At 41.9% G+C, this 16,362-nt stretch overlaps 1 pseudogene; it reads left to right on the forward strand.

Annotated features, from left to right (window-relative positions):
- The first annotated feature begins 1,995 nt into the window (after positions 1–1,995).
- The window catches only part of LOC109488359, a 17,441-nt pseudogene continuing 3,074 nt past the window's right edge, over positions 1,996–16,362 (forward strand).

A 16,362-nucleotide genomic window follows, 5' to 3' on the forward strand; every position in this document is an offset into this window, starting at 1 on the left:
CCATAGTTTACATTGGGTTCTCTCCTGGTGTTGTGTATTCTATGGGATTTGAAAAAAGTATAATTTTTCCACCACTGATTCACTGTTATGACATCACACAGAGTGGTTTCACTGCTCTAACTGGCCTCTCTGCTCCACTGATTTATCCCTCCCTCTCCTGAACCCTTGGGAACCCCTGATCTTTTTATTGAATCTACAGTTTGGCCTTTTTCAGAATGTTGCACAGTTGGAATTGTGCAGTATTTACCCTTTCCAGATTGGTTTCTCTCACGTGATAATATGCATTTCCATTTCCTCCATGTCTTTTCATGTCAGCTGTCATTAAGGAGCCTTCTGAATGCTGAGTGGTAAGTGGAAGTGATGAGGTTGTGGAATATAGGTGAGGTTCAGTAGGGTGGAGTCCAGAGCCGACGACCAAGAAAGAATTTTTGAGATGCCTTTGGTGCAAAATTGGTGGTTTCTTAAAGCACGGGGACAGGACCCATAGGTAGAAAGAGTTGCTGCATAGAGGTTGTGAGGGGTGGCTGATTATATACCATGGGGTTGGTGGCCTTAAGGAAAAAGAGAGGTTGAGAAAATACTTTCATGTGCTAAAGAAGACTCACAGGATGCCTGAGGCCTTGCCATTGTCAAGTTAAGGTTGTTTTTCCCTCTAGCAAGGCATTAACATTAAGATAGTTGGGAACTTCCTGGATTCCTAGAAGTATCTGTCTATGGTCTGCAGGCTATAAGACGTTTAGTTACATTTACATTCCCTTCTGGAAACTAGGTTAGGGATAGAAATACTTTGTTCTTGTAAACTGCTAAGACATTTGCAAACTGAGGGAGACTTAAGTCTTGCAAGATTGTGGTATCTGTAGGTTAACTGTTTCTTTGTCCTTTAGGGTAGCTAGGAATGCCTGAGGAATGCTGCATACATCCCAGGGGAGGGGGTTGCAGGTTGTCAGCCTCAGCTTGCCTTCAATTCCCTCATCAGAAGTGCTCTAGGTCACTAGTCCTTGGTGACACTTCTGAACCCCAGGGAGGAAGAGTTCCTACAATTTTCCATGGAGACAACCAGATGACCATCCAAGGAAAGTGAATGGAATTGGCATTGGGTCTTTTAATGGCAAAATGGCATGCTAGAAGGAGATAGATCTTCAGAGTTCTAAGAGAACATGATGTTGTATCCAGAATCCTGTACTCAATTATACTATTTATTGAAAGCGATCACAAAATAAAGGCTAAATTGTGGAAGGAGCCAAGATGCCCTTCAAGAGATGACTGGATTAAGAAGATGTGGTCCATATATACAATGGAATATTACTCAGCCATCAGAAAGAACGATTACACAACATTTGCAGCCACATGGACGGGACTGGAGGAGATTATGCTAAGTGAAATAAGTCAAGCAGAGAAAGACAGTTATCATATGGTTTCACCCATTTATGGAACAGAAGAAATAGCAGGAAGATCGGTAGAAGGAAGGGAAGAATGAAGGGGGGGTAAACAGAAGGGGGAATGAACCATAAGAGACTATGGACTCTGGGAGACAAACTGAGGGCTTCAGAGGGGAGGGGAGTGGGGTACTGGGATAGGGTGGTGATAGGTATTAATGAGGGAACATATTGCATGGTGCACTGGGTGTTATACACAAATAATGAATCATGGAACATTACATCAAAAACTAAGGATATATTGTATGGTGACTAACATAACATAATAAAAAATTATTATTAAAAATAATAATTAAAAATCCAAAGACTCAGAAAGTTTACCTCCTAGAGAACTTTTTCTGTTCTCTTTATCCAGGATATCATTGTTTTTTATGGTTTTTTGTTTTGTTTTGTTTTTTTAGACTTAGAAATAAGTATATATATATATATATTTTCTTTTTCTTTTCCCTTTATCCATTGATGAACACCTAGGTTGTTTTCATATTTAAGCTATTGTAAATAATGATGCAATGAAAATGGGGGTGCATATATCTCTTCAAATTAATGTTTTTCTTTATCTATGGCTGAATATCCAGAAAGGGAGTTCCTGGATCATATGGTACTTTTATTTTCAATTTTTAGAGGAAATTCCATACTGTTATCCATAGTGGCTGCATCAATTGACATTCCCACCAACAGTGCATAATGATTCCCTTTCCTCCACATCCTCGACAATACTTACTATTTCCAATATTTTTGAGGATAGTCATTCTAACAAGTGTGAGGTGATGTGTCATTGTGCTTTTTGATTCGCATTTCCATGAAGAGTAGAAAGTTCGTGATCTTTTCATGTACCTTTAGGCCATCTGTCTAAGTCTTCTTTGGGAAACATGTAGTAAGATCCTCTGTGAATCTTTTAATCATATATATATTTTTCTTTTTTGATACTAAGTTGTATGAGGTTTTTTAAAATATATTTTGGATGTTAATCCCTTTTCTGATGTGATTTACAAATATTTTCTCCCATTCAGTAAGTTGTTTTTTGAATTTCTTTTTGATAATTTCCTTCTGCTGTGTTGAAGCTTTTTAATTTGATTTAATTTCATCTAATTTGTTTATTTTTGCTTTTGTTGCCTTGTTTTTGTAGTCACATACAGAAAATCATAGCCAAGACTGACGTCAAGGGGCTTACCAGACAAATTTTCTTTGAGGAGTTTTATTGCTTCAGGTCTTAAACTCAAGTCTTTGATCCATTTTGTGTTAGTATTTGTGGCTGTACTGTTTACTCAACACCATTTATTAAAGAGACTGTCCTTACCCTTTTTTTATATTCTTGTATCCTTTGTCATAATAAATTGTCTCTATATACTTGGGTATATACAGGTACTCATTATGTTCCATAGTCTATGTGTCTGTTGTTATGGCAGTACCATGCTGCGTTGACTACTATAGCTTGGTAATACAGTATGAAATCAGGAAGTGTGATACCTTCAGTTTGTTCTTTGTCAAGACTGCTTTGACTACTCAGGTTCTTTTGTGGTTGTATACAAATCTTAGGATTATTTGTTGTATTTCTGTGCAAAATGCAGGGATTGAATTGAATCTGTAGATTGCTTTGGTTACTATGGACATTTTAACAATATCATTTCTTCCAATCCATGAGCACAGAATGTTCTACATTTATTTGTGTTTTCTTCACTTTCTTACATCAATGCCTTAGAATTTTCAGTACATATCTCTCACCTTCTTCGTTAAATCTATTCCTAAGTATTTTATTCTTTTATTCTTTTTTTTGGGAATGCAACCAAATAACTTTTGCTATTATAACAGACACATGATATTTTTATTGAAGTATACTTAACATACAGTGTTATTTTGTTTCAGTTGTAGAATATAATAAGTCAAGAAGTCTATAAATTACTCAGTGCTCATCATAAAAAATGTACTCCTCATCCTCTTTATATATTTTACCAGTCGGCCCACCCAGCCACCTCCTGTCTGGCAACCACCAGTTTGTGTTCTGTGTTTCAGGGTCTTTCTCTCTCTATTTCTACTTTTTTCTTGGTATCTTTTGTTTCTTAAATTACATGTATGAGTGACATCATATGGTATATGCTTTACCATTCTGACTTATTTCACCTAGAATTTTATTCTCTAGGTCTATTCATGTTGTTGTTGCAAATGACAAGATCTTATTCTTTTTTTTTTTATTAAGATTTTATTTATTTATTTGTCAGAGAGAGAGAGCACAAGCAGGTGGAACAGGATAGGGAGAAACCAGCTCCCCACTGAGCAAGGAGTCTGATGTGGGACTTGATCCTAGGACCCTGGGATCATGACTTGAGCCAAAGGCAGATGTTTAACTGACTGAGCCGCCCAGGCGTCCCTGGCAAGATCTTATTCTTTTCTATGGCTGAGTAATATTACTTGATATATACATATTTTATATTTTATATATACATATAAACTGTATGTTTTATATATACACATATATAATCACATTTTCTGTATCCATTCACCAATGGGTAGAATATTTTTTTTGATGCTGTTGTAATTCTTTTTTTTTTTTAAGATTTTATTTATTTGCCAGACAGAGAGAGAGAATGAGCACAAGCAAGGGTTCCCCACTGAGCAATGAGCCCAGTGCCAAACTCAATCCCAGAACCCTGTGAACATGACCTGAGCTGAAGGCAGACACTTAACCCACTGTGCCACCCAGGCATCCCTGATGCTGTTGTAATTCTAATTGTTTTCTTAATTTGTCTTTCAGCTAGTTGATTTTTAGTGTACAGAATTGCAACAGATTTTTGTATACTCACTTTGTATCTTGAAACATTACTAAATTTGCTCAGTACTTTGAATAGTTCTTGGTGGAATCCTTGGTTTACTTCTTCCTTTGTGGTGCAGATGACTCTTATATGGTGCTCTTGCCTGATTGATATGGCCAGAACTTCCAGAGCTATTCTGCAGAGAATGGGTGTGACAAGGCATCCTTGTCTTTTTCCTGATCTTAGAGGAAAAGATTTCTGCTTTTCACTGTTGAGTATGATGTTAGCTGGGGGTCTGCCTATATGGCTTTTATTATGTTGACTTACCTTCCTTCCATACACAATTTGCTAAGCATTTTATTTATGAAAAGGCATTTAATTTTGTCAAATGCTTTTTTTTTTTGCTTCAACTGAGTTGACTATCTAATTTTTATCTTTTATTCCGTTTATGTGGTATATTATATACGTTGATTTGCTCATGTGAAATTATGCTTGTGTTCCCTGGGACACAAAATAAATCCCATGTGATCCTGATGTATGATTGTTTTGAAATGATGTTGAATTTTCTTTGCTAGTATATTGTTGAAAAAATTTGCATCTATTCTCATTAAGGATACTGGCTTGGAAAGAGGAAGAATGCAGTGGAGCAGGAGGAGGACCCTAGGCTCCCCTTGTTCCACGAATCCAAGTAGATAACTATCAAATCATCCCGAATACCCCAGAAATTGACCTGAAGACTTACAGAACAAATTCCACAAATAAATGGAGAGAAGAGGCCACATTGAAGAAGGTGGGAAGTGTGGAGTCATGGTTTAGGGGAGAAAAGCATGTTGGATGCTGCAGAGGGGAGGGCAGCCATGGGTGTGGAGAAGGTGAGAAAGAGAGAGGGAGAGGAGCACATGGGGGAACACACCAGCAGAACATTATCCCACAGCCATTGACTTGGAAAAGGAGAGGGGCTAAATATCATGAGTCTTGCAACCAGCTGGGCTTAAAGCCAGGAGTTTTAAACATCAGCAGGCTTGGCTGTGTTGCTTCTGGAAAGAAGGCAGGCAAACAACCCAATTCAGACAGCTTGGAAACAGGAATTTGAAGAACGCTTGGGCATACAAGGTAGAGTTTGTTTGCTCTTCTTGGAGCATGACCTCAAAAAGAAGTGTTCACACGGATGCCTCTCCAGGAACAATTCATGTGCCTTGTGCCATTTCCCTCCCACCCACCTCAGCTACAATTGCTGGAAGCAGCACAAGGTCAATTTTGGCAGCTGACCGTGCTTACACCAAGTCCTACCCCTTTGCACTCTGGTGGGACTGCCCTTCTCAATCAGCTAGCCTCAGTCCTAGTATAGAGGCCCTTCCCCATGAAGACAAGCACAAACCCCTGCCCACACTATGTGGTCAGTCCAAAGTGTTTTTAATTTTTAAAAAATTTTTTTAAATTTTATTTTATTTTATTTTGAAAGAGAAAGAGAGAGTGCACATACAAGTGGTGGGGAGGAGCAGAGGGGGAGGGAGAGAGAGATTCTCAAGCAGGCTCCATGCTTGGTATAGAGCCCAGCCAGGGCTCGATCTCACAACCCTAAGATCATGACCTGAGCTGAAATCAAGAGTTGGGCACTTAACCCACTGAGTCACTCAGGTGCCCCAGACCAAAGGGTTTTGAGTGCAAAGGAGAGGCCAAAACTGAAAAATACAAGAAAGGACAGAAAATCTCCAGGAATTATGGCAAAACCAGTTATAAAACAGTTTTAAATATATATGTATCAGTAATTACTTTGAATGTAAATGGACTAAACACTCCAATCAAAAGACATGGGGTGTCAGAATGGATTAAAAAAAAAGGAAACAAACATGTACATGATGCCTACAAAAGACTCATTTTATTAGTTTTTATAAAGATTTTATTTATTTATTTATTTATTTATTTATTTATTTATTTTTATTTATTTGAACTAGAGAACACAAGGGAGAGAGCAGAAGCAGGGGGAGCAGCAGAGAGAGATGGAGAAGCAGACTCCCCACTGAGCAGGAAGCCCAATGTGGGGCTTGATCTCAGGACCCCCAGATCATGACCTGAGCCAAAGGCAACTGCTTAACTGACTGAGCCACCTAGGAGCCCCCAAGAGACTCATTTTAGACTTAAAGGCATCTGCTGATTAGAAGTGAAGGGATGGATGGGGAAATACAAATCAAAATGATAATGTGGTATTGCCATCTGTCAGAATGGCTAAAATCAAGAGCACAAAAACAACAGGAGTTGGCAATGGTGTGGGGAAAGGGGAGCCCTCTTGCATAGTTGGTGAGATGCAAGCTGGTGTAGCCACTCTGGAAAACAGTATGAAGCTTCCTCAAGAAGTGAAAAATAGAACTACCTTACGACCCTTGCAATTGCACTACTAGGTGTTTACCCCAAATATACAAAAACATTGATTTGAAGGACTACATACACCCCGATGTTTATAGCAGCATTATCCATAATTTCCTATTGTACATAATGCTGCTATAAACACTGGGAGAACAAAGTAATGGTAACCAGAGGGGAAGCGGTGAGGGTGGGGTGGGGGAAACCTGTGATAGGGATTAAGGAGTGCTCATGGCTGTATAAGCACCGGGTGTTATATGTAAGTGTTGAATCGCTATATTATACATCTGAAACTATTATTACACTGTATGTTAGCTAACAAAAATTTAAATAAAAACTTTAAAAAAAACTAAAACAATGTATACAGGAGACATGTGGACATGTGCTCCTATCAACAATCTTTATGATTGTGAAAAAGGAGAGGATACAAACTGACAGAGAATGGATAAATATGATGAGATAAACTAAAACAGCTTTGCTTGAACCATAGCTATTTAGAGAGGAATTAATCTTTAGCACAGTGCTGAGATTAAATACTAAGAACCAAGAGCATACCCCATAAAAAATGCTTCAAGAAAACTAAACAATATACTGTTTAGGCATGCATATGTAAGTGATAAGGCCACAAATAAAGGAAAGGAATCCTAAACACGTATTTCATGAAACTGTCACCCAGGGGCTGTGGACAGAAATGGAGTAATTAGGAACACAGGGAGATTTATGTTGTTAGGGATGTTTTATTCCTGGCATGATTGTTCAGTGTGTAGGTGATCATTGAATTACACGAGTAAGTAAATGATTTAAAATAGGGAAATACCTCAGTTCTTTTCAGATTGTTACTCTCTCCATCCTACCATATTTTGGGGACATCAGAGAAACATTCTCTGTCTGACATATAGAGACAATCACTGCTATGAAGGGAGAAAGACTGAGAAATCATTCAGGGAGGAGGCAGGGGACAGAGAGACTGAGATTCCAGGTAGAACCAACTGCAAGGCAAAGCTGCAAGCTTGCACATGAACTTGACAACTGGCTGTGGATGAAGATGAGCACACACAGACAGCCAAGGACAGCTCTCAGTAGGAAGGTAGGAAATACCTCTGAGGCTCAGGTACCCTGGCAGTGATGGGGCCCTTTGTATTGGGTGACAGAAAGCTCCCAGTGAAGGACTCCCCAGGGCTTGGCTGCTCCCCAGCAGTGAGTGAGAATCATTCTGGGGCTGCTCCCCTGTTTGGTTGGCTGTGGTCTGCAGTGTCCTCTGCACCCGCTGGACTGGGGCCTGATGCCCTACTGTGCCCACCTCAGGGTCCAGAGTCAGACTTGCTACTCCTAAGTCACCATTAGGAAGTCAGGCAGTATGATTTATGAGGATATTGTTATATTTCCTAGGTTCGGAAAAAGAAATCATTCTTCACAAGAAATGCCTTAAGAAACTCCCTCTCGCGGTCCCACTCAAATGAATAGAGGTCCACTCTGTGTAGTATACAACCTCCAGATTCTTGTAGAATGGAAATCTCCACCGCCCTGGTTCAACCCCTCCTCCAACTCAGCGAGAGACTTGCAGCAGGGATAGGAAAGAGTCAGCTTCTTTCCTCATTCTTCTTCCTGCTGCCCCCATTACATGGAGGAGCATGGCATAGGAGAACTACAAGGGTAGGAAAGGACTCACTCAATTAGGACATTTGCAATCATGCTGATGGCCTGGTGTCGTGAATGTCCCTGAGGGAGGAGGGTCCAATGCAGACCCGTACTGATGTCCCCACTGGGATCTTGGGGTAGGCATATTTCAGACCTGGCAGGCTTCTACCTTCTCCATCGTGTCAGGAACAGAAGGGCAGTTCCACCTCTTTCTCCTCAGATCATCCTACCAGGAAGACCATGTGCAGCCCTAATTGTTGGTCTCTGCTTAAAGGCTAGACCCTTCCCCAGGGAGGGGTAACTTCCAGGAGGACCACTGATATCGGCCTGATCATAGTCACGCCTCTGCTTCCTGGAGCAGGTAATTGAGAGAGATCCCAACTCGGCCAATAACCCTGATACTATGAAGATATGAAATGTGGAGCCTGACCCCAGGGAAGGAGAGGTCGGGGACTGGCTTAATCCATTTCAGTGAGTATTCACAATTGATCCCCTCTCTGACATTCTTCAGGGACAAAATTTATCACCCAAATTCTTTGGCTGTTCCAAACCCATCAAGCCCTCCAGTGTGGAGGCAATGGGCCTATCACTTCCATGTTCATAGCATTGGGGTAGGAAAATGACAGCAAAATTTTCTTTTTCTTTTTTAATTTATTTTTTTTATTACACTATGTTAGTCACCATACAGTACTTCCCTAGTTTTTGATGTAAAGTTCCATGATTCATTACTTGCGTATAACACCCAGTGCACCATGCAATACGTGCCCTCCTTAATACCCATCACCAGTCTATCCTATTCCATCACCCCCCTCCCCTCTAAAGTCTTCAGTTTGTTTCTCATAGTCCATAGTCTCTCATGTTTCATTCCCCCTTCTGATTACCCCCCCTTTCTTTATCCCTTGTTCCCCTACCAATCATCCTAGTTCTTATGTTCCATAGATGAGAGAAATCATATGATAATTGTCTTTCTCTGCTTGACTTATTTCACTTAGCATTATCTCCTCCAGTGCCGTCCATGTTGCAGCAAATGTTGAGAATTCGTTCTTTCTGATAGCTGAGTAATATTCCATTGTATATATGGACCACAGCTTCTTAATCCAGTCATCTGTTGAGCGGCATCTTGGCTCCTTCCATGATTTAGCTATTGTGGACAATGCTGCTATGACCATTGGGGTGCATATGGCCCTTCTCTTCACTACGTCTGTATCTTTGGGGAAACCCCCAGTAGTGTGATGACTGGGTCATAGGGTAGCTCAATTTTTAACTTTTTAAGGGACCTCCACTCTGTTTTCCAGAGTGGCTGTACCAACTTGCATTCCCACCAACAATGTAGGGGGGATCCCCTTTCTCCACATCCTCTCCAACAATTGTTTCTTGCCTTTATATTTTTGCCATTCTAACTGGCATAAGGTGGTATCTCAGTGTGGTTTTGATTTGAATTTCCCTGATGACTAATGATCTTGAACATTTTTTCATGTGTCTGTTAGCCATTTGTATGTCTTCATCGGAAAAGTGTTCATATCTTCTGCCCATTTTTTGATTTGTTTATTTGTTTCTTGTGTATTGAGTTTGAGAAGTTCTTTGTAGATCTTGGATACCAGTCCCTTATATGTAGTGTCCTTTGCAAATATATTCTCCCTGGACCACATCTTCTCAATCCAGTCATCTGTTGAACGGCATCTCGGCTTCTTCCGCGATTTAGCTATTGTGGACAATGCTGCTATGAACATCGGGGTGCAAAGGCCCTTCTCTTCACTATGTCTGTATCTTTGGGGTAAATACCCAGTAGTGCAATGGCTGGTTCATAGGGTAGCTCAATTTTTAACTTTTTAAGGGACCTCCACACTGTTTTCCAGAGTGGCTGTACCAATTTGCATTCCCACCAGCAATGTAAGAGGGATCCCCTTTCTCCACATCCTCTCAGCAAAATTTTCTATTCATATTCTCTCAGAGTCTAAGTAGGATTTAAAACGATGACAATTCCTGGGGGTAGCCTGGAGTTGGGTGCAACAGGTGGACCTTCTGTGGATTAGGGACTAGAGGTGGGGTTTCAGTGACAAGATGTCTAACAGACCTTAGACAATGTAGAACAGTTCACATATGTATCTGCATTGGAGAAATTGTGCTTATTGCTGGACACCAACTCCATCCTTTACCTCAGTGAGGTGGACTCTTGAAATACTCTTTCCCAGACCAGGTCCTTTTGTGCTTTATGCCCACTGATGATGCAGATGTTTATTATACTTTCCAAGAATAAATCAATATGCTGATTTTTTCCCTCACCCTTTTCCTATGATGATAAAAATGGGGGTAATTTTGGGCTTGGTCCACATTGGGTTCAAACTACAAAAGTCCTTGATGCCTTAGATCTCTAGTCTGGTCCAAGTCTGATCCCTGCTTCACCCAAGATAATTGGGTATGACATAAAATAAATAGGATCCTGCATGAGAAATCCACTCTTGGGTGTTTTTCATTCTGCTTCTTAGGTCATGCAATCTGTTTGGTGCATTATAACAAGAGCGCAAATGTTACTCATTGGAATAGATGAGTACCATCAAAATGGAGGGTAGGCAAACTGTTGGCAAAATCATTGTTCAGATGTATGCATGTGTGTGCATGTATGTGTGTTGAGTGGGTACTTAGTTCCTATGTGAAATGCATCTCTCACTGCTGGTCTCCTTCAGAAGACTGAAAGATCTGCTCACAGGATCTGGTTCTCTTGCAAGCACAACTGTCCTCTCTAGTTGAATCAGCTCCCTGGGCTACCTCCATAAAGTCCTATGTCTCTTTACTCAGGGACCCTAAAATTCTATTTAGAGAGGGAAGCTCAGAGGTTTAACATGAGCAGGATCTACAAGAAGGAAGCTTGGGGGGGGGTGAGTACTTGCATCTGGGCTTGTCTCTGATGACCTCTCCTTGACTCCTGGGTCAGTAATCTCAGCCTCAATGTCCTGCAGACACATATGTCCTGGCCACTCCTGCAATAACCTGCAAATTCTCATGGAGTTACACTTGTCCCACCCTGTGATGGCAGTGACTCCTGGGCACAATACTGCCTAAAAGGATCCTGAGAGGGTCCCATGTGCAGGGTTGTCTAGCACCAGGTACAGAGCAGGGACGAGAAGGGCAGGTAGTGGGGGACAGGGAGCTGTGGCTGGTACTACAGGGCCCCAATAGGTTCCCCCTTCAATAGGATGCAGCATGAGGGCTCAGATGAGCAGATATGTAAAAAGTCCATGGTTGGGTCCTACATAGTCACAGAAATGGTCTGGAAAAGTGTGGTTTTGTCCTCTCCTCCCACACCTACCCTGGGGTGTGGGGTCATACTCTGCCCCAGCCCCTACTTGCTTTCCAAAGGGCTGTGGCAGAGCTGGCTTCAACATTTTCAGATGACAGATTCAGGAAGCAAAGTTCATTTATCCATCAACCAGTAAGTGGAGGATATGCAGTGGTATATTGTGTTTCAGTCATCTAACAGAAATGTGTCCCATGCCTCCTGGACACTAAGAGTGCCAGGTGGAGTCTAGGGAATAAATTTACTGAGTGCCAAGACCTGCACTTGTATTTTTATGATACTAAGCATCTACCATGGGATGACAGAATATTTTCTGGGACTTTCACCTTTTGAAGACACAGGGATTTTTCAATTGATCGAGCACATGGGAAGTCAAGGTGAGATGGGTACATGTGGAAATTGTGATGGGATTTAGACAAACCAGGAAAAGAATTCAAGGGCACTAGCCCAGGTCCTATATTCTGGCTGGCCCGGGCCCCACAAGACCACTGATAAGGATATTCAGCCTTCTCTATCCCATATTAGGGGCAAACTTACAGGCAAGAAGAATATATAGCATGCTCAGGGGCAGCAGAAATCCCTTCACACAGCCAGATCAGTGAGCTTGGGACTCACCCAGGAGATTGTGTCCCTGGAGCAATGATGGCAGTTCAGGCCTCCAAAAACCTCTATGTACCACATACACAAGAATTTAGGCTATTCTGGATAATAGTTGAGAGAGGTCTTAAAGAAGGCTTTGAGTATGAGGGCAAAGGAGGCTACTCTTAGGTATTCTTATTCCAGGGTGTTCTTTCAGCCTGAGCCAGCCCAGAGCTCCATCTTTCTGACTTCTAGCCAGCTTTAGCCATGTGTTCTCTGCCCACCACCATGCCATTCACCCCCTCACCAAGCTCAGGACACCTCCACTCCTGCAGCAAGAAGCACCATCTTTGCCGACTTAGTGCACCTCTCCTGATGGAGGACCTGAAAACTTTGTGGGCACAGGCCTCTGGAGATTCTGGTCCCTAAGCAGATAGGGTAGTGATGACATCATAATCCATTAGCTTCCCTCCATCTGAACTCCAGTATCTCCTGATCATTTGTTAGGCATCTCCATCTCCCAATGGGGGTTAGATTCCCTGCAACATTTTCTGAGAAGTGGGGACACATTATGGGATTTCCTTTCATACTTGTAAATCAGTGAGTTTTCTTTAATGTGAAGTGATGATGGGAGCTGAGAGAGACCTGCAATTTCCATTCTCTCCCCAAATTAGTAAGGGTGTATCCAGGGAGAAGTGAATGATAGTTGACAGCAATAAGTGGACTCACATACCCAGGAGAAACATCTCAGCATCCAGCCATCCCTCAGCCCCTGGGGCTAGAGATTCAGCATTTACTAGGATTGTCCTCCCCTCCTGTCCATACAGAAACAGAATCACACTGTGGGCTTAAATCTCGGATCCCAGATCATTACTGTGCAATTTGAGGCTTGTTTCTCATCTGTGAGGCACTGTTTCTTAATCTGTGACCAGGAATAATACTACCACTTGTCTAATAGAGCTTGGAGAAGATTAATCAAGAAAAGGCAGGCAGAAGATCCTGCCCAGACAGACTCACAGATCAGAATCTTCATACACTGCGATAAGAGTTGGAGGGAATAAGAAGAACCAGAGAAAAGTCTTCCTCAGAGATCCTAACACTAGAGAGAATTCACCAAGAGGTTGGTGGGAGGCCTGCCCAGACTTTCACTTGGATCTTAGCATGAAACCCTCACTGGAGTCCTGCGAGGCGGGTAGCATGGCTTCCCTGATGCACAAGACAGAACACTGGGGCTCAGTTTTCAATGTGAAAGCATTCACATTACCATGGGCCAAGCTTATCTGAAAACTCAGTCAAGGCTCTTGGCAATTTCCTCATTGGAAGGGAGTGTCCTGGCTTAATGCTGGATGAAAGCACTCACAGAAATATGGGGAGCAGTCATGAAAGCAGGACACACCAGTGGGGAGGAAAGCCAGTGTGATGGGTAACAAGCTGCACCATAAGACCTGGAGCTCAACATGAAATTTGTCCTACAGACAGGACTGCAGTCCTTTTGAGCAGAAACCTGAGCATTTGGATGTGAGGTCTCATCTCCAGCAACATCAGAAAACTCCCTTAGATGGGTCTGGGAGGGAAGCCCTCATGCAATAGAAGGCCTCATGGCCTCACAGGAAAACTCCTTAGCAAGGAGTCAGTCTTGAATTAGAAAATATTTTAAAATTTGCATCTGTGCACACAGAGATAGTAGATGTCTTAAGGGAAATTACCACAGCAAGCAGTTGTAACTTGTGGGATTGTGAAAGTCCACCACACATGGGTGCCTGGGTGGCTAAGTCGTTAAGCGTCTGCCTTTGGATCAGGGCATGACTCCAGCATTCTGGGATTGAGCCCAACATTGGGCTCCCTGCTCCACTGGGAGCCTACTTCTTCCTCTCCCATCCCCCTGGCTTGTGTTCCCTCTCTCGCTGGCTGTCTCTTTCTCTCTGTCAAATAAAAATTTAAAATCTTAAAAAAAAAAAAAAGAAGAAAGTCCACCAGGTAACACTATGTGTAGCCCCCAGGAGGAGAGTCCACTAGGTAATCCCAAACATTTCTCTTTTCCAATTCTGCCTTTTAAAAGCTTGACTATTACTACAAGTCTCGGCTTACATGGAAAGTTCATGGGAGTACTTAAATACTTACAATAATAATCACAACAAAACACAGACTTAAAAATCAGTAGGCTATTATTTGGAAAGCTCATGTAACTTGAAAGTTCAAGTGTATGGGGGCAGGGATTTCTTAGGTGTGCAGTTAGGTATGCAGTTAGTGCTGAATGATATGGAAAATGCACTCTTCAGTGCCGTTAAAATAATCAAATGGTTCTTGACTCTGAAGACATATGTATTGAGGATGTGTTGGTCCTCAGGATTGAAGGGCATGGAGAGTTGGCAAATCTTACGTCTGCCCTACAGACATCCCCAGTGGGACATCCTGCTCACCCAGGCTGGGTGGAGGAGTATCCATACCTGCTTAGCCTCCTGACTGAGTGACCCTTCTGATGTTCTTCTGCTCAGAGTCCCCTCTGTCTATAACCTGCTTAGGAGCTGACTACTGGTACCATAGCTAGAGAGCATTCCTCTCCTCTGAGCAATGGTCTCCTCTGAGCTCCTAACATGTGCACATCTCCTAAATGAGCCCCTCTGCTGCTTTTCTTTTCAACAACTTTATTGTGATATAATTTACACATTCTACGATTCATCTCTTTAAAGTTTTCAGTCGCTTTGAATATATTCACAAAGTTGTACACCTGTCATGATCAAATTTAGAACATTTTTGTTATCCAAAAGATATCCTGTACCTCTTGACTGCCACTTCTCTTTCCTGCATACCATTTGCCCTTCAGATCTAGGAACCCCCCAATATATGTTCTGTGCCTAAGGATTTGCCTTTTCTGGACATTTCATATTAATATAATCATAGAACACGTGGTCTGATGGGCGGTCCGCTTTAACTGCACATGTTTTGGAGTTGATCCATGTTGTGGCAGGTATCAGTACTTCATTTCTTTTCTTGCCCAATACTGATGTCTTGTATGGATCGACTGCTTTTTTTTTTATCCATTGAAGAGACGGACAACTGTTAATTCCACCTGAGGGGCTACTGTAATAATGCTGCTGTGAACATTTGCATGCAACTTTTCTGTAGATGTATGTTTTCACCCCTCTTAGGTATACACCTAGGAATGTAATTGCTGGGTCATTTAGTGACTCTGTTTAAATTATTTTACCAGTTTTATTGGAAAATAATTGGCATACATCACTGTATGAGTTTAAGGCCTACAACCTGATGATTTGACTTCTATATATTGTGAAGTAATTAGCACAATAAGTTCAGTGAAAATCCACCATCTCAGTAAAAGGAAAAGAAAGGAGAAAAAAGAGAAAAAAGTCTTGTGATGAGAACTTTTAGGGTTTATTCCCTTAACAACTTTTCTATAAATCATACAGCAGTGTTATCTACAGTCATCAGGTTGTACATTACATCCCTGGTACTTACTTATCTTATAACTGAAATCTTGTACCTTTTGAACACTTCCTGCAATTCCCCCTCCTCTCACTCTGTGCCTCTGCCAATCCACAAGTCTTTTATCTTTTTCTACGAATTTAGTTTATTTTAACTTTAGATTCCACACATCAGTTAGATCTTGCAGTATTTGTCTGTCTGATTTATTTTGCTTAGAATGATGCTTTCAAGGTCCATACATGTTGTTACAAATGGTAGGATTTCCTCATTTTCTGTGGTTGAATATGTTTACATTTTTGAAAAATTATCAAACATTTTTGCAGAGACTTGCTGTTTGTCATCTAAGTGCCTTTGCAGGGAGTTGGGTGTGGATCTGACACCCTCACTTTGGGTTACCAAATCTGATGATGCCTCCACCACTCTGTGTGCCTGGCCCTCCTAACTCCCCTGCTTTTCTTATTTCTGCAGGACACTGCACTGCTCCGTGTTGGGACACAGCCCAGCCACTCTCTTCACACCCCATTACTTACATCCTCCAACTCTGATATGCTGTATAATATGGGCTGGAGTGTCTTCCTTAAGGAGATTGCCATCAACATGGAAAAGGCCTTGGGAAGAGGGAATTTGCTGGAGGTGGTCTCTGTGGTTAGGGGGACCTTGAAGACAGCATCCAATGCCCCAGTGAGCATTGCAGTGACTGGGGACTCCGGCAATGGCATGTCCCCTTTCATCAATGCACTGCAGGGAATTGGGCATGAAGAGGAGGACTCAGCTTCCACTGGGGTGGTGAGGACCACCCAGATTCCCACTCGCTACTTTTCCCCCCACTTTCCCAACGTTGTGCTGTGGGACCTACCTGGAA

Source organism: Ailuropoda melanoleuca, unplaced genomic scaffold (genome assembly GCF_002007445.2).
Source record: "Ailuropoda melanoleuca isolate Jingjing unplaced genomic scaffold, ASM200744v2 unplaced-scaffold7766, whole genome shotgun sequence".
Classification (NCBI taxonomy): domain Eukaryota; kingdom Metazoa; phylum Chordata; class Mammalia; order Carnivora; family Ursidae; genus Ailuropoda; species Ailuropoda melanoleuca.